A 19,585-nucleotide genomic window follows, 5' to 3' on the forward strand; every position below is an offset into this window, starting at 1 on the left:
AGCAAATGTGTATGTGATCCAGGTTCATCTAAAGAAACTCTCCACTGTAGATAAAAACACTTGCTGCTGACAACCATTGCATTATGTCTTTGTGTGTACAGTATGTGCAAAATAAAACAGAGTTGTTAGTAATCACTGTTTACTGCATGTGGTCCAGTCAGAGCAGCAATGTTTGACTTCGGTGTCGAAACACATTAACGTGAGTGACAGCTAACAAGAATGCCTGGGCATTTTATTCTTATAATTAATGTGTGAAAGCACCGGTGCATTGTAAATGACTGAATGGTGTGGGCGAGCCGATGAGCTAATTGTGATGGAGGGGAGGGCTGATGGTTTTAGATGTGGAGCTCAAGAAAAATAAGTGCTCAGGGACTTTGGATAATAGCCACTGTACAGTGGAGCCGCTTTTCTTTGGGAGTCCCATGTGGTCCAGATCCCCCTCACACTAAACCACATAGACGTCCTGCACATTATGCATGATCTCTCCCAGCTACTGCACGAATACATTTATTTAATAACCCAGCAACATCAAATAGATGGCTGTAAAAAAAATTACTTGAGCTCTATATGATAGAACTAACTGAATAAAAAAGCATTAAGAAACTAAACAATGTTGATTTGTAACGAACATGAAATTAACCTGTGATTGATGGTTGTGTTCTTCAAGAAAATCCTAATTTTAGATATATTTCTATATACATATGTATTCAATTTATAATTCACTATTACAGGGATTTTTCAATTCCCTTCAATTTGTGCGGAGCAGTCAGGATTAGAGGTCAACAAGAGACTTCTTGTTATGTCTCGCTTTTTTTTTTATGTGTCTAATTACTGAGCAATATAGGCAATGTCACCAGAAAATCCAGAATCTAAAAAATTATGAAAATCCAGAAAATTATGTTTGAAGATTGTATATCATTTTAATTTCACAGTTACCCAAAATGGTTATATTCCGACTTTAAAATGTAGAGAAAGTTTAAAGGATGAAGATGTAAAATGTACAGTAAAGTTGCACAGTGCTTGACACTTGATTGTAGTATACACCAAAACTGATCGCACCCCTGTGCAAAATCAAAAAATTGTTCAATGATTCAAAATTGTACCACCTTACAATAATTATATTATTTTTAAGTTTAAGTGTAGGGTATTTGATCTAATGTGTACTTAAAAACAAACAGGTTAGATAAACTACACTGAAACACTTGGGGCACAACGTACAATGTACAACCTTAGTGCAACAAAAGTGAGTATACCTGTGACCACTGCAAAAAAAACGAGTTTACCTGCAGCAAAAGCGATTACCTGTAATTTCCAATTAAGGCTAAGTGCATGAACAAGGTTACAAAATAACCTGTGAACACCACAGCTTTCTCAGTTTTTCCCTGGGTTGTGTCTAATGCAACATAGCTCCACATGATAAGGAATTCCCTGAACAAGAGCATCAGTAGGCTAATAAACATAAGCCAAAACACAGTTGCAGCAGTATTTAGGACGTATAGGAAGAGCCATGCTACCAATAACAGAAGGCGCAGGGCTGTCCGCAGAAAATTATGTCACGCACAATTTGCTATTTATGCAACCTTGTAATGAAAACCATACAGGTAAGTGCTTCTGACTTGGCAAAAGGATTAGCTGTGGAAATTGGTATTTCAGTGATTGATCAGACCATGTGAAGGACACTGTATGATGTCAATCTCTACAGTCAGCCTCCAAGAAGTAAACCATTGCTTAAAAAACAGCACAAAACTTCAGAATTAAACTTTGCCAAAGAACATGAAAAGATCCCTGATGAATATTCACAGCACTTTCTTTGGTCATATGAAAAATGGAGATTTGAGTGTGATGATATGGGGGCATCATCCGTGCACAAAGGTGCAGGGGGATGTCATTTATAGCTAGAACTATGAATGCTAATGAAAGTTTGCATATCCTAATACTGAATGAAAAGATTACTCAAGAACTGTGCCAGGAGAGGAATTTTCCCATATGGCAATGATCCAAAACAAACTGCAAAAATCACTCAAGAGTTTTTAAAGAATCAAAAATTGAAAACAATGACTTTGCTAAGTATGTCACCTGACTTGAATCCAACAGAACATCTTTGGAATATTTTAAAGCAGAAGGTAGAGCAATAAAACCTCCAGCCGAGATCATCTAAAAAGAATCATTTATGAAGAACGGCACAACATCTTTCCACAGACTTGTATCATCCAGGGAGCAAACTCCAACACACGGTCACGTGGCATTTGGCTGACCGCTGGTGTAACTATTACTCACTGACTCACTTACTCATTGACTCACTCAGCCTGTCAGTCACAGACATTCGCGTATACAGGCACCACTGTTGCGGTCCAGCCAAAAACAAAAGAATGGAATCTCACAAATGAAGGGTGTTCTGACTTTTGCTGCAGCTGGTTCTTAAATATTGACCTGTCATTATAGTTTAATTAATCAGATATTTGGTTATACACATTTTCACAGAAATTCATGGCATAAACAATGTTTTATATATCATCTTTTTTCTTCAGTTATGTGACATAAAAAATGTTGCAGTTGGCTTTTTCTATTAAGTGTTCTTAATGAGATGCCTTTTTTGTGGCTGACATGTTTTTGTTCACTCACCTGCAGTCAACAATCAATTAGATTGCAGGTGTAGCTGACTGTAGTTGGTACAGGAACAAAGTTTTTGTTAACTGAACTACAGTCGTCTGGGAGTTGATTTAACTACATGTAACAAAACCAACATTACAAAATTTTACTCTACATAAAGATCACCTTATCTCAAATGGTCCAATTTTCCATTTTTTTTTAAATGACATATCATGAATGTGGCACCCAGACCTTTCTTAAAAGCTGTGTATAATTTTACCTTTGTACCTCTTTATATTGTTTTAATCTGTGGCATTTCAACCCTCACAGTGTTCTCAGATTAAGTATTCTGAAAATTCTCCTTCCGGTTCCAAGTGTGAATCCTTTCAATGGTTCATCGTGATATCAGCTAACTGGAAACTGCTATACAAGCATACTTCTTAGCTAATAGTTAACAGGAGTTTTTGCACTTCAGCACTTTTCTTACATCCTTAGGCAGTAATTATTGACTGAATCAATCTTTATGTAGATCTATTCTAATTTCCCTCAATAAATGTCATTACAACATGGCACCAAGCTGTCTGTCAAGCCCACAACACAGTCACCTGGTGTACCCGTCCTCCCCCTTTAGTCGTTGATAAGTCTTCTCTGCCCCAGTCATGCAAGTCTGCCCCAGGCTAGGTTTAAGGTATTTAAATATATTTAAATGAAATTGAAATGTATTGAGATGAGCAGTTCTGCTGCCTGCAAGCCAAATCACAGTGATTGCTATGTGCAATCATGAGGAGATGTAATTTTTTTCTCCTGCACTTTCTGAGGAGACCTACACAGTCAGACACCTGCAGCTGACTTATCTAACATACTTTGATTACACACTACTTTCTTGTCTTCTCACAGTTCTGTCTTCTGAAATGCTGATATATGATCAACATGGCTGCAGACTATACTATCAATCATATTCTTAATAATGATTTAGACATGGCAGAAATGCAGACCACGGCAGTGGAAAGACAGAAACCAAAACAGATCTTCACTAGGTGCCACGAGTTAAGTTGCTTCTGCTTGAATTGTAAATGTTTAGCCTGTGCAAAAATTATGAAAGGAAGAAAAGTATAGGGTGTGGAAGAAAATAAAAGACACCAGTTCCTGGTAACTTAGAAGGTGAGTCTGTCTGAGCTGTCACAGAAAGTTCGTACCTGTTGTCCCAGGAACCACTGTCGTCCCAGTACCACTGTAGAATATAAAAGAAATGGAACATTTACTTTACAACCTAAGCGAAAGCAGTTTGCTCCTGAAATGGTTGCATATAATATGATTTCTGTGTATCGAAACAGATTAAAAACTCACTTAAAAGTTTTAAAACATTTGGGTGGAAGCCAGTGATGATATGTAAAGTACATTTACTCATGTGCAGTTCTTAAGTACAGTTCCGAGGCACTTGTACTTGTGCTTTTTGGAAGGAAATATTGTACTTTTTAGTTTATTACATTTATTTGCACATTTTTCAAATCAATAATGAGCATATAAAAATAGGATGCATTATTACAGTATACCGTACAGAAACCACTCAACAACACTGAGTCTGTTTTGCCTGCATCGTGAGTCATTTTACTTCAGGTAAGGACCCCCTGCCCCCAGCCCTACAATAAATTAATAATTAATGAATTGTTCAACAAAGAAAAAAAATGTAAAAAATTCAAGAAAAACAACTCGGGTTGAATCACTATATCACTCCTCCAGAATGGTCAGACGTGCGATAGGTGTTGCATGTACAGAGCTATAGATATAAGAATAGTATATACATTATACTGTATTTTAAAAAGCAGAAATATAATAACTTTCCCCTCAAGAGGAGGATAATACAGCATCTTGTCTTGTTAGCTGCTTTGTACTGTAAGTTCAATGCTAATGTATTTGGCAGCATTTGACAAATGAAATCCTGCTAGGATCCGATGTTGCCTCATAATGCTTTAAAAAAACAAAACAGGTTAATCTTGTATACTGGATAATGTGTCCTTGTGCTCTTTTGGGTGATTTTCCCTTGGACCTGTCCAAGGGAAAATCACTGTGCTATCATTCTGCATAGCACAATGGTGCTATGCAGAAATGGTAGCTCATTTTTCTTTTACACATTTGGGACATAAAACACATTTATTTACAGTAGAAGTTAGTTGACCTAGTTAATAAAATCACAGCTGTAATAGATGGACCGATTTGGCATGTCTTTTTATTCATTAAGAAATGGTGTGGTCTTCATTTTCACAAATGTGTATATTACCAGGATTGTGTGTGGGGTGCAGATTATACAGGCCAGAGAAAAGTTTTGTTTAATCTGATAAATGTTATTTGCCTGTTTGATATGTGTGGGTCCTCCATAGAAAACATGGGTAAAAAAACTCACTTAAAATACAACGGGCAACAGGTTATATAATAAACACTGATCAGCCACAACAGTAAAAACATTTGCTGGTTTTAAAGTTTTGGCTGAATGGTGTATACATACAATACACAGTACAGTTTGTAATTTTGGCAGTGATATGTTTGTTAGCTCTTTTGTCAATCTTATTTGATTTAAAATGAAACCATTACTGAGTTTAAAGTACTGACTTGGCAGTTTGTGACATCCATACTGGATGAACGGTGAAACAACTGCAGCCTCCTTTTTTACATGTTCTGCCACCTGACCTCAGTGCAGCTGAGCAGGGGTGCTTCTCATTTCCTTATTTCACATCGCCTTGCTCGTCACTAATTGAGTGACCTGGAAATCGTTCCTGTCTACCATCATGAACGTTGTCTCAAGGAAGGAAGCTGCTGGACGAGACATTATCGAGGATACAAGAGACCATCCTTCACTAAAGTCTTTGATCAGACCAACAGACCCCTTTTTATTTGATGTCAGTCAGTGACTGGACACTGCACCTAATCGGACCACAGCATCAATTTTTTATATTGCGACAAATAACAGATTCAACTCAGGTGTAATATCACCACCAAGTTTGGATTTCATTTGTGTTCTGATTCACCATTTGGTTGAAATGATTGGATCTGTGTTGTAGGTTTGATTAATAAAGGAAGCATTTCATCAATCATCAGTAAAGAATTTTCTTTTCATTATGTTATTTTCCCATTTTAACCTCTATCATGGATAATTGCATAGTCAGGGAGAAGAAGAGTTTGTAAAAACATTTTAATTGAATATAGCTCTCTATTAGGTTGAAAAATCCCTGTGGGTTAGGTAGAAAGAATATTTTGATGTGAGATACATTTTCATAATAATTTCCATTTTCATGCACTTTTATGCAACTAAATAATTTCTACAAATTACAAGACATTCTCATCATAACCTGGAAGATTATGTAATAAATTTACAAACAGAAATGAATGCACAAGCAAATAATTCAAACTGTCAAACTGTTTATTTAAGGGTAAACATACAGAGATATTTCACATACACTTTTGTAATGGTAGAGGACATCAAAACAAAAATATTGTATTAAGCATAATTACAGCCCTTTTTATACATAGTCCCTAATTTTCAGAGGCTCAAAAGTAATTGGACAAACCAACATAATTATAAATATAAGGATTATTTTTAATACTTGGATGAAATTCCTTTGGGATCAATGACTGCCTGAATAGCCACTGAGATGCATAACAGCTGACTGTAATAATAAACAAGCTAGCAAACAGCTGTTTGTTAGTTAAGTCAACTACAACAGTAAGCTTCCTAGTTTGTCTGTCAACCAAATGGTGTAGCTAAAATCTGCTGTAGCTACCTAACAGTTAGCTACAGCTATGCTGTTGGGCACGAAAACTATTTAAACTAAATGTTGTCGGGCAGGAAAACTATTTAAACTACTCAACACACCCGAAAGTTGGATTTTGACATCTTCAGGGGGTCCTTTGTGTTAATTAGGGGTCAGACACTGCTTGTACCTACGGAATACACTGACAGTGAAATACAGTTGATAAAGTTTTTCAGCAATATCTTGTTGACCAGCAAGTTCCAGTCAGTGTGGAATGAAAGGCAAAATGTTTCTTAAGGTGTTAAATCAGTAGCATTAGACACAGGTTGGCGACAGAGCCTGTAATTGCCAAGGTTTTTCGAAGTCGTATTTTAATGGTTGTTGGGTTGTGAGAAGAAAGATGTTGACAGTTTACAGACACACATACAATACCGCTAAACTCATTAACATGAGTAAATCCAAATAATGCAACAAATGTAACGCGTTAGGAAGGAAAAACAGTTTAACTGATAATTAATAATTACACTGATTATGCTGCCTTTTTTCGGCATAATAATATGTAGTGAAATAAACCCACTCAAATGCACTTGTCCAGATGTGATAAGAGCTTGTTTGTACTGGTTGTGTTGTGGTTGAGTGTGCTTATGTACATCACGCTCTTTATGGGAAGTGCAGGTTTTTGAGTGTGCACAATTTCTGTAGTACTGAGGATTTCAGCAGGGTCACAAAGGGGCTTGAATGACATCACTTTTGCACTAGCCTCTCAAAGAGATGATTAAACCCTTCCTACATCTAAAAAAAAATAGTACAAATGGGTCATAAGTGACAACCAGGTTACCCTGATTGCAAACCGGTCACACTTTCTTTGGCACTTCGACTGGTTACAGTGGAACTTCACTTGTGCAAGCAGCACTAGCTAATGTTACCTTCGCAAAATGCATCATCTCCTATATTTGCACACTTTGTGGCTTGTAATAAGGTATAGGAATTTGGATGGCATTGATCAAAATAAGATGAGATAGATAATCCTTTATTAATCCCACAGCAGGGAAATTTGTAGTGTTACAATAGCAAAGGGGATAGGGCAATAGCAAGAAGCATAAGTGAAAAAGAAAAATATAATAAGTCAAATAAAAACTATAAGTAAACAGACTCAAGTTTCACATTGTTGCATCTACGAAATATTGATTTTACACAGTTTAATGTACATATTGCACATGAGCAAATTTGTCCTTTTTGGTGTGAGTGGTCTGTTGGTAACAGTGTTGATTGTAAAGTTTTACAGCAGCAGGAAGGAAGGACCTGCGGTATCTGTCCTTCACACCATGGGTATAGCAGCCTGTCACTGAAGGAGCTGCCCAGTGTTTTTAGAGTGTCCTGCAAGGGGTGGGAAATGTTCTCCTTCAGGGATGATAGTTTAGCCATCATTCTCCTTGCTCCTACCACCTCCACTGGCTCGAGGTGGCATCCTAGAACAGAACTAGCCTTTTTAACCAGTCTTTTAAGTTTCTTCCTGTCGGCAGTCAAATGCTGCTGCCCCCCTCAGGAGTGCCCCCTGCACTCCAAAAGACTTGAGTCTCCTCAGAAAATAGAGTCTGCTCCACTGGCCTTTCTCATATACTGCATTTGTATTGTCATGTTCACCATTTTACTTTAGCATGCTAGCATGCTAACATTTGCTAATTAGCACTGAGTAAAAAATCCAGCTGAGGCTGATGGGAATGTCCATCAGCCTCAGCTGGGTGACCTGATGGTGGCAGGAACTGAACAGTCAGTTAGTATATCACCAAAGTTATTGCAATGTCTTTGGAACATTTTTTTCCAGTCCATTAAGATGTTGAGATATTTCAGTCTAGACAAAAGGTGGACTGACATAAAAAAAAACAAACATACAAACTCAGGGAAATTGGTTGCCGCCCTCACCTTATTTTTCCTTTTCAGTCTTATCCAATCACAATAAGCTTGCATTATACACCCATTGTATGCATGGTCTGAAGTATGTGTGAAGTTCAGCATATTATTTTAGAAATACCGGTTTATGGATTTCCATATGCATGTTTCTTTTGTGCATAAACATAATGCGCATTTGAACCCTGGTCTGAAAGGTTTGAAAGAAAGGTGGCGAATCATGTCATCATCAAAACACTCAGTATAGTTAAATGATTGGTCTGACACATATTTGCTAGATTCAGTTGGTTTGGAATGGTTATTTTGAGACTTGAAACTCACAAAAACTGAGATTGCAGTATGTTATCTGGCTTCTTTTTTTGTCAAAACTTGACAGCTCATCAAGTTTCAGCAAATTGATGAGCTGTCACTTATCCCACCATCAAAAAAAGAGAGAGATACAGAGGGAGAGATAGAGACAGAGATCTCAATAACAAGAGGTAGTCAAATAGATGAACAGGCCTTTTGTGATAATATCCTGTCAGGAGTGGATGTTCATGCAATCTCCAGCATGTGATCCAACAGTATATGTCTTCATATACTGTATGCATCATGCTATCTACAACATATAGAGCCTCAAACCTCTTAATTTATTAGTATTGGCTTGGCCTTTTAAAGTTATGCCTTGTCCTTAAGAAGTCTTTAAAAAGTCATTAGTTCAGTTTTACAAATGTCATGCTGGAGGGATGTTCTTTATGTGTTTACTTCATATTTGTCAGAACTGGTTGATTGTTTTCACCAGGAGGAAATTAACCAGTTGATCTCTTGAAGATAAAGATCTTGAAGATCTTCAGTAGGAAGAAATCAACCAGGGAACCTTGGATTCCATAGTGGAAGTCATATACTTTGTACTTTGCACTCAACACCATCTACCCTAACCTCGTCCTAGATTTGTGCAGCAATATATTGGTGTCATGCTACTTCCACCTTTGCTATTAATAGAGGACAGAAGAGAGGACAGCGATTTATTTTCCACATTTAGTGCGTAGTGTGGTGTTCCAAGAGAACTGTAGCATTGTAGATATAATCACATAGCTTCTTGTTGGCATAGGATGTTAATACAGAAGGTTTTTCCAACAAAACAGATATTGTGAGTAAAAATTGCTTCTTCTGCTTAAATTAACTCATATTTTTCTGCTTGACTTTGAAAGTTTAGTCGGAGGTCTATTTCGTTGATCAGCTGTTGTGCCAAGTATAAATAGCAGAGTCCTGGCATATCACCCCAGTTTGTGGCACTCACAGATAGATGCCGGTGGTGAAATGGCATACATGAGCAAAATTCTTTTTCAGCAGCCTTAAACAAAACACATGAGCCCTGACTGTAGCAGGAGTTTGCCTAACCTATCTTATGAGTCACAATAAATGCAAACAAAAATTTTGAAAGGAAGTCTTGAAGCACAAAACAGGACGTGTTATGTATATTAACATTTAACTTAAACAACAATGTTTCCACAAACAAACAAAACAAACAAACAAACAAAAAAAGTACTTTTGTTACTAAACCTAACCACACAGCGGTCTCAGGACCTAATTAACTGTATGATTTACCAAAAAACTGCTCATATACTCCCTTCTATTTGTTTTTTACAGCTCTTATAAAGTATTAAATTCAACTCATAAATACTTTGGATCTCCAGTTTTGGTGATTTCCATGCTTCCATGAGTTGAAATAAAACCAAACATGTTCCTCCATAGGTTACAACTCCTCTTGGGTTCACAAAACCCTTAAAAATAGGTCATCAGAACACTGTCAAGTTTTCCACCTGACAACAGTGAAATGCTATTTCGGAGGCTCTCTCAGCACCAGCAAAATAAATACCTGTAAAGAAAAACATGTATATTTATTCAAAACCAGCACAAAATATGATACGACCAGTATGTTGAGTCATAATAAAGCTTTCCTGAATACCTCCTGTTTCAATATGCATTTTTCTTATTCTTTTTTAATTTTTTTGCACACAGGTACAACTTGATACCATTTCTCAATCATTTGCTGCCTGGGGCAGTCTGGAGGAGAAAGAAGGAAGAAAGGTTGTAATTTGTGTGTTTGTGTGATTGCCACACATTTCCAACTGTTTTTATCAGCAGCTATTGAATTCAGACAGGTTATCAGAAAAGGAGAGAGTGGGAAAAAGAGGATATAATGGGGTATTTGACAAAAAGCAGATACATTTCCTGTATTAAGTAGGCAGTTAGGGCACTTACGGCTGTGTGTTTGGCTTCCTTCTCAGGGGTAAATTACAGCCAGCAATGTATCTCAGCTGTGAAAGTAACAGCATTAGCAAACAAATCACCAGTAAAAACTTCTACACAGACTTCATCTCTTCATTTTCCCCCCATTTTGTTTCCACTATCCAACATTACTTAAGGGAGTGGTAGATGAATAATAGCAAACAGTCACAGGCCAGTGAGATTTGAATTTAAGACTTTCTGACAGCAGCAGAATCTGAGTAGAAACAGAAGGAAAGTTGGGAGTTTTGGTTCTTCTACATTCACAGTCAAAACTCTTGGTGGAACATGGTGGAAAACAGAAAACGAGATCTTGACAACCATCTTCCCCCTTTATCTCCTGCCCTGGGGGCTAGCTGTGCATGGTGCTGTCACATGGCGCCAGACTGCCAATCACTTTAACTCCTGGACATGATTATTTATGAGTGACAACCTATCAGTGGATGCACTTTTAAACCATTATTGTATTTGCGTTTTTTAACTGGTTGCCAACTAGATTAAATTTAAAAGTCAAATGGTTTTATGTAGCGCAATGTAGGTGAAGCTAAATAGTTCTGTGTTTACACTTTAGCAGACGGAGGTTCTGAGGCTGTTTGCCAACACTGAAGACTTCTTGAACTTTTATTGAAAAAGCATGTTGCAATTTAAGTTACTGGCAAAAAGTTTGTTGGTTTTTGCCTGCTCTGGGAAGATTAAAGGTGCACTGCATCTTTTGCAACATGCTCTCTTTGTCTTCTTGACCACACAATAAGCCACTGAGTAATGGGCCCCAGGCAAATTAAGCAGCTTGATTAACTCTCCAGTATATATTGTATCTTCACAAATAGTGTACTTCTTTGCTCTAATGGAGTCCCTAAAGAGCTTATGTGGATAGAGTTTGTGATGAGTTTAACCTAAAGCGTATAGAGCCGGGCATTTAAGAGAAAGTTCTACGGTGAAAATGCCAGAGCTGAAATGCAGTTAATGGCTCGGAAGGCAAGCTCGTTTAGTCGCATCTACAGTTTCCATGCTTAATGATGATTACACCATCAGTCCTGGTCTTACTGCAGGCCTTGCAGCTGTACACAGCATCCTGTGAGGGAAGAGATGTACACATCATATCACACTCACTTCATTATAACTGTAAGAATTACATTTAACATTTAACATTTCTTTAACATTTGGTCTGTTACTAAAAGCTCAAAATAGTATTTTCTTAAAACAACACACTGAGATTTTTTTAGTCTATACAAACCACCTTTTGCTAGGAATTCACTATAAATGTTATCAGTATCTTGAAAAAAGACAGAATAAAAGATCACAACACCAGTAGGAAAAAAGAAAAACAATTAATCAACCATTGCATGATGGGATAACCTGTAGCCCTCATGATCATCAACAATAAAGGCACGTTAGAGAATGGAATGTATGAAATATTCTGTATGGTCCTGTATTTAGGATGTATCAGAGCTCTTAAGGTGTGGATTGGTTTTTGTTAAGCGTTCAAATAGCCAGTTCCATTTCCTGATAAAGAAAAGTGGTTGAAAGCTCTGAAATATCTTTGATTTTGATTATTCTGACACACAAAAATACAGTGTCTTGATTCATTCTAAAATGGTTTAACAGTGCTACATTCTATAGACAAATGAATAGGTTTGTCTTCGTGTTGGACAAAAATACACGTGTCAGAATGTGACGTGATGTGATGTAAGCATTTCAATTTGATGTTGCATTGATGTAGATTCATGTGTTTCAAACAGTTAATAAAAAACTAAAGTACTTACAGTATATGGATATAGAGCCTGATACTAAGTGTAAATCCGAAGAAATGCAGATGCAAACAACCTAGTTGAATAACCACAGTCTCACCTGAAGAAATCTGTAGCTGTAAATAATCCATAGTCTTCCTCATACTTCCCACATTTATACTGTACAATATGTTCTATTTTCCCACTGAATCTGTTATTTTTGGCATTGAAATAACCTAATTTCCACACAGGGAAGAAAAAAAAATCCTCTATCATTTCCTGAGTGGTTGCTGTAAAACCAGTTTTTCCATTTGTTGTATATTATGGAGTGAAAAGCTACAGTGCGAAACTCAGTGAGCTGGTCTGAGTGTGGATGGCTGGATGCTTCACTATTTATAGACTCCACATAGAGTAGATGTAGTAGTGGTAGATGCCGTTTCTTTCTTTATTAATTTCAAATGAAACAAGGCTAGGTGGCAATATTCAATCCCCTGCCTGCATCAAACATTTCATTTTGGTGCATTCACATGTACGGAAGCCCTAAACATTCATGATTACAAAATTTTTTCCTCCATTTTCCCATGATAACAAGTTACTTTTATTTGTTTTCTCAAGAGTTATTTATGTCATTATCACAAAATAAAAAATGTTGTTTTCCCGAGATAAAAGGATAAATTTTCTTGGGATCTCGAGATAACGAACTTTGTTTTCCCGAGATAATGAGAGATAGTAGCCAAGGCTATATAAGGCCTAAATTATTGCAGGAACAATTTCATTCTGTGTAGCAATATCAGATGAACAAGAACAATATTGATTACTGCATCACATTTCTCTTTAATCAAGGCCTGACACAGGTGAACTTGCTTTATTATAGTTAATATACACGTAAGTGTGCATCATCTAAGAAGACATTTACAAGGCTTCAGCTTTATCGGCTGTGCACTAGAGTGTCCCTGGACCAAATTACATTTGGCACATGGACTCTTATAATAAACTGATTGCCTTTAGTATTGGAGTTCATGGCTGCATTGATGGTTTCTCATGCCATATCATCTGGATGCAAGAAAACAATTGACCAATAGTCAACCTGAGGTTATTGTGGCTTACTTCATCGAGGGGGGCAGAAATTAATCAGACCGATCTTGGTAGTGAGACTGTGCATGTCAACAGATTACAGTGTTTCCTGCATGAGGATGAACATGGCACACTTCACGCACCTTGTGTCCTTCAAGGAAGAAGTATGCTGGTGGGGAGACTATCGGAGTCAGATTGTTGGCTACTAGAGGGACTTGTTCCAGGAGTTTCACTCAGTGGGAGACTTCAATGGCGACATGGTTGACAAAGGTCTCCTTCCATTATGTTAATGTGATGTCATTCAGGCAAATTCTCCTTCACTTTCACACAGACACACAAAAAAAACAGTGGTGGGAGAAGTATTCTTCCACCACTGCTTGTACAGTTTTTTTTTTTGGAAGAAGTATTCTTCCACCTTTACTTTAGTAAAAGTAACCTTCTAATACCACACTGTGACAATGCTCCACTACAAGTACAAGTCCTGCATTCAAAACCTTACTTAAGTAAAAGTATGTAAGTATTACCAGCAAAATTTACTTAAACAATCAAATGAATGAGTAGAATGAACAGAAATGTTCGCTGTCACTGTTTTACTATTATATATGATGTTTTTAGATTAATATTACTCCTGTATTAATATGCATTTACTGCTGTAGTTATTTAAGGTTGTGCTAATCGAAACAATTCAATACTTTTGGTCAGTTTAATCTACAGCAATGCATCATACTTCACTGTCAGAACCAAACCTCTAAAAAGTCAACAACCTCAGAAAAATTGCGTGTTTTCAGCTTTGTGCCGATGCTATTCCAACTAATCAAAGAAGTTTTTTAAATTGTTCATTTAGATTAAGAAGTAGGATAATTTCCTCAATCCATAAAGAGCATTTACTCTTTCAGTTTATCAGAAATATTGAGCGTCACCAAATTTGAGATACAGTACCATGTTTTCACTGGACAGGAAGGGTATAAAAAATTGTTTTCTGAAAAGTAACAAAAGCTGTCAGACAAATGTAGTGCAGTAAAAAGTACAAAATTCACCACAGAGATGTAGTGGAGTATAAGCATGAAGTTGCATATAATGGAAATACTTAGGTAACATACAAGCACCTCGAATTTCTACTCAAGTGCAGTACTTGAGTAAATGTCTTTAGTTATATTCCACCACTGGACAACAAACCCACACACACACACACACACACACTGCCTGAAATGCATGTCAGTGTGCTAGTAATTGGGAATTGTAATGTAGGCAACTTTAACTACTTAAGTTGCAAATTATCCAAGTATACTGAGAAGGTTAATGTTAACAGGAAGACATCTACTTTGGACACAAACTAATGGGGAAAATCTTACAGAGAATTAATTTAAATGTGTGTCTTATTTTACAGGAGGAGTTGGATACTGTGGTGACAATTTGGAATACCCATCGCATCCAGCCAGGTAGCAATGGACGTGACTTGTTTCACATCAAACCTTCCTCATGGATCATGTACCTGAGCTTTAGCCAGTCATTGGACTACTTCTATCCAATGGACTGTGACAGGCTGGACATCATTCTGGAAGAGGATGTTTGCGTTTGGAAAACTGGCATTACCTGTGACCCCAAACCTTTATGAGATTTTTGTTTTTGTATTGGAGGAACGTAATCCTGAGGCTGGTCATAACGCTGGCAGGTTGTACAGACAACTGAGGCCCTTGGTTGGAGCACTACTGGGAAACATTCCAGACAACAAAAACAAGGCCCATTTCGTAATAAAGTGGATTTACCTTTAAAGTCCAGAATCAGTCCCTCAGGGATCCATTTTTGCCAACAGATATTATATGTAACAGACCAATATCACAACATTTAGATAATAATGTGACTTACCAGCCACATAATCATCAAAATGTTATGTTACCATCAACCAGAGGGCAAGGTGTTACAAACCCTGTGAAACCAGTGAAAAATGTGAATATTCAGTTCCCATGTTCCCATGTTGGATAATTCCTAATGACACTCATGACTCCTGACCTTTCCTCTGGGGTTAGGGCTAGGGCATAACTACCTGACCAAGTATTCTGATTACAATACAAAATTTAGACAATATGATAAAACAGCATTGAAATTTAGATATGTGTCATTAATTCCTCTTCACCTTGTCTTCCCATTGTCTCTAAATACAGCAAACAAACTGTAACCACAATCAACGGGGCCTCCCTGGCTCTGCCATTAAACCACCCTTTGTGAGCATCAGGATAACAGAGCACAAATAATGGCACTATTTTCATCCTAGAGGAAGCCTATTGCAAAGCAGAGCAAAGGCTGGTGAAAGAATACAAATTAACAGATTGAAAACTCCTGCGGAAATAAATGATCTTAATTTGATGTACTTACCAAGGTCATCAGCAAACATGAAAACTGAAGTTTGTTTGACTTACAGGCTCATCAAAGCCCCCTTCACAGCAGTCTTTTCTGTTTGCTTGTGCTTTTGTAGACATTTTTTTGTCCATTTTTCCAGTGATCAACATAATTTATCCAGAAGCAAACAGATGTTAGCAAAAACACACGGAGAGCAATTTATACATTTTGTTTTCTGCTATGTGAATATCCACTCTTTTCAGTCTCTGCTTATTTTCTTCCTTCCATCCCAATTTTGTCTTTCCCTCTCTCTCTATTCAGTCTTTCCTTCCTTCTCTTCCCTACTGTCCCTCCCCTCACTCTCCTCCTTGTCACTTTCCTCCCAACCTTGACCTGGACGTGTATATTTAATCTATTTGTGAAACTAAAAGCCAGGTAAAAACTGTAGCATAACTAGTATTCTGATGAAGAATTAATATTGCTGCCAGCCTCAGGGCATCAACAGAGGAGCCTTCACTAGACACACACCGGATAGAGCGAAGTGTGCTGCTGCTCAGGCATTCATAGTGCTTTTGTAGTTTTAGGCTCCAGTAATCTGAAGTGGTATCCAAAAGTCCGTTTTTGGTATGTCTGCTTCAGTTATGCTAAGCAGTCATTGCAACAAGTGACTTTGCATTACACTACACTGAAGTTAAATTTTCCTTTGGGGAGTACTTCTTGCCCTTTCAACCCAGGGATTAAAAAGCTGCAGTATTTAATTCAATTTACACACTACAGAAGTTACATACGTATGTCTTGTGCCATTAAACATAAGGGCAAGCAGTCTGATGGGCCCAACGGCTTTGAGTAATTTTCTATGACGAGTAGTGAATCACTTGCATGGAATGTGACAAGGACAGGTAAGCGATTGGTAGATGGGTGGTGTACTCTGACTTGGAAGAGGTACAAAATTGTGGCACAGTAACAATATGGTGTGTATTTAATGTAAATAAATGTAGATTGCAGGATTTTAATGATTAAATAAAACTCAATTGAGATACAGCCTTTGTCAACAATGGAAGGAAGCAGTAGACTACAGTTGGGTTGACACGATGATGGATCCTCTTCGAAGCAGCTGACTGGGTGGCATCAGTGTTGCCTGGCGTCAGAGTTGCATGGCAGCCTCACTGTAATCTTAGTCCAGAAAACTCAACTGATGAACACTACTTCATCTGTGAGCCAGTGTTGGTTGGTGGTGGTTGGTGGTGGTTGATACTCTGACTCAAAGGGCTGTATGTTGTGAAGAACAGTATGGTCTATAGATGGTTCCATCATTTGTGGTTATACAGTACTGCTACTTAAAGGTAAATTTGTTCTGTCTTTAATGTGCATTTTGTTATGTTCATCACCCCCTGCTTGTACAGTATTTTGTGTCTGCAGGATGTCACACTATGTAAAGTACTGCTGATGGCAGCTTGCGTGCCTCATCTGCATTTCTCCTTGGAATGTTTTTGTATTTGTCTGCACTGTGTAAATTTTAGCAACCAGTTTGCTAATGCCAGAGAAATCTTTAATGTTTACCTTTATAAATTTTAGATCAATCGTGATCAATCAAAATAAGTTAAAATAAGGTTTTCCTTGATAAGTAAATATAAAGCATATGATGTGAATTAAAGAAAATGCTTAGCCACATTCAAACACTTCAATGTCACTACCAGGCTCGCTAGATATGTTGTCAGGGGATTCTCTTCATATTCTGAGCTAATTTAATACTATTGTATCCTATCAAATCATATTTACTGCACAGGAGCCAATATCAGATACTTCCTTACAGAGTTTAAGGTATCATTAGCACATCTGTCTTCCTTTTTATTGAATTTGCAGAAGTTTACCCATTGATATGTTTAACAAAAAAGCAGAATGCGTTAAAAAGTCGACTACAGTCTCGCTGCGACAAAGCCTGCTCTTGCCTGAAATTAAGAACCCATTGTTTCAAAAATTAATGCAAATTTTAAATGCAAATCTTGAGAGGTGTGCAACAGTAAGTAAAGAGATTGGTCTCAGCAAAATCTCAATTACTTTTTTAGAAATAAAAAAATACAGCTCCCATTAGCCTTAGACATATTTGCACACTATTGAAATAGTCAAATTTAGTCAAATTATCAGATTTGTATGTGACAACTAATTTAGTATATTATTTTATAATGCGTTACGCTCATTATTACTGTAAAGACCACCTTACTTGTAACCTTACTCTACACAGGACAGGGTGGTTTTAGTTTCCCTGTTCTCCACCCAGCATGGAACCATCTAATGAAAGAGGAAAGAGTTGGTGAACTGCAGGAGCTGCTGGGTGAGCACTGTGCTGACAGTGATGGTCATGGTTGTTGGTGCCCAGGATCACACAGCATGGACAGCAGACATGGCTTTCACAACCTGCAGAGCCTGTTGACTTTGTCTGTGAGTCGGCAAGGCCTGAGAGGCCCATCTTACTTACATTCCAGGCAAACATTATAATATGAGCAACACCAGCATAAATCATAATCAGGATGTAGATAATACTGTATGTATGCAGGTGTGTCTACAACTTGAGTCATGTGGTCAGTGAGTCAGTAGGTTTAACAAAAGAAACCCTATAATAATAAACAATTACACTACCCTGACATTAATATAATGTCATTGAAGTTGTGAGCCAGGCAAATCCAGGCATTTTGATATACAGTAGGTAGCCAGTCAGCTATAAATCCAGATGTTTGCTCCTGGAAAGACAGAATTCCCCCATTGTGCTCCATTAAAACACTGAAGGCATGGCTGTTACATTGAGTGTTCATCACCCTTTGAGAGTACAGTCTGTTGTTCTGCAGGATGGTATACCATGTAAAGTACAACTGCTGATGGAAGCTTGCATGCCTCTTCTGCATTTCTCCTCGGAATGTTTTTGTAACTGTCTGCAATGTGGAAATTTGAGCAACTGGTTTGCTAAAATCCCTATGATTAATTATAGGATTAATAATAAACACCCTACATATGAGATATACAGTGCATTAAATATGTTGTTATAGCTAGAATTTATTAATCATGGTCCAAGCAGCTCCATGTAAAAATATTTTATATTTTCGGCATGCATGTTTATAACAGCACATGAATGAGGGAAAAAGCTTTTGTTTTCAATGATACAACATAGTTTGTAATAATTATTAACTATTAAAACATGTGGGCTCATATTAGGGTCAATAACATTTTGAGATTGTAAAGTGGCATTTGATTTCTTAATTTTTTTTTTTTTTTTTTTCATTTTTAGGTGCTCATTAATCATATTTATCATCTGATATTTCCCTTTTTTTAGTCACAGTGTATGACCAAATTCAGGCATCATTAAATAAATTAATTTAAATGTCAGGGGCTGACTCCAATGTAAGACTAATAATTATTTTTTCTTGCTAAAATAATTTCAACTGTTCATATATCAACCATTGCTTATACAGAATGGTTATTAGGCTAACTAATTATACCATGAAGAATGTAGCACACTGCCTTTAAAATACAATAAACAAAGATTAAGAAAGGACACAGACACCTCCCAACCTTCAGTAATATATTCCTGTAATTTTAAAGAAAATAACACACTTTCCTGATATCATTCGACTTCAGTGAATGAAGACAGGTTCACTCAGAAAAAGTCCATACTGTATGTGTCATGCAAGATTGATGGTAAAATTAGTCATTTATCAGCTGCAGGAGAACAGTAGATTAGATTTAACACTATATAAACACTAATGTATCACCAACTGATCATAGAATCAAATCAAATCCTGCCTATTCATAAATTATATAACTTTAATGCTAACAGAAGTTAAAAATTCACAATGTCTCATTACTCAATGTCTATTTCTACACCTGTTTAAAAATCAAAATGCAGTGTGCAAGTAAAACAGCTTCTGGAAACTGTTTATTAGT

The 19,585-nt window shown here is 37.1% G+C and overlaps 1 long non-coding RNA gene across 1 annotated transcript in view; it reads left to right on the forward strand.

The window, feature by feature from the left end:
* Positions 1-15,090, forward strand: part of LOC120807506 — a 36,668-nt gene extending 21,578 nt beyond the window's left edge. Inside the window, exon 3 of the long non-coding RNA XR_005709833.1 lies at positions 14,700-15,090. This is a non-coding gene — a long non-coding RNA (uncharacterized LOC120807506). The remainder of the gene's footprint in view (positions 1-14,699) is intronic.
* The last annotated feature ends 4,495 nt before the right edge of the window (positions 15,091-19,585 follow it).

The sequence above is a fragment of the Xiphias gladius genome, chromosome 21 (assembly GCF_016859285.1).
Source record: "Xiphias gladius isolate SHS-SW01 ecotype Sanya breed wild chromosome 21, ASM1685928v1, whole genome shotgun sequence".
Classification (NCBI taxonomy): Eukaryota; Metazoa; Chordata; class Actinopteri; order Istiophoriformes; family Xiphiidae; genus Xiphias; species Xiphias gladius.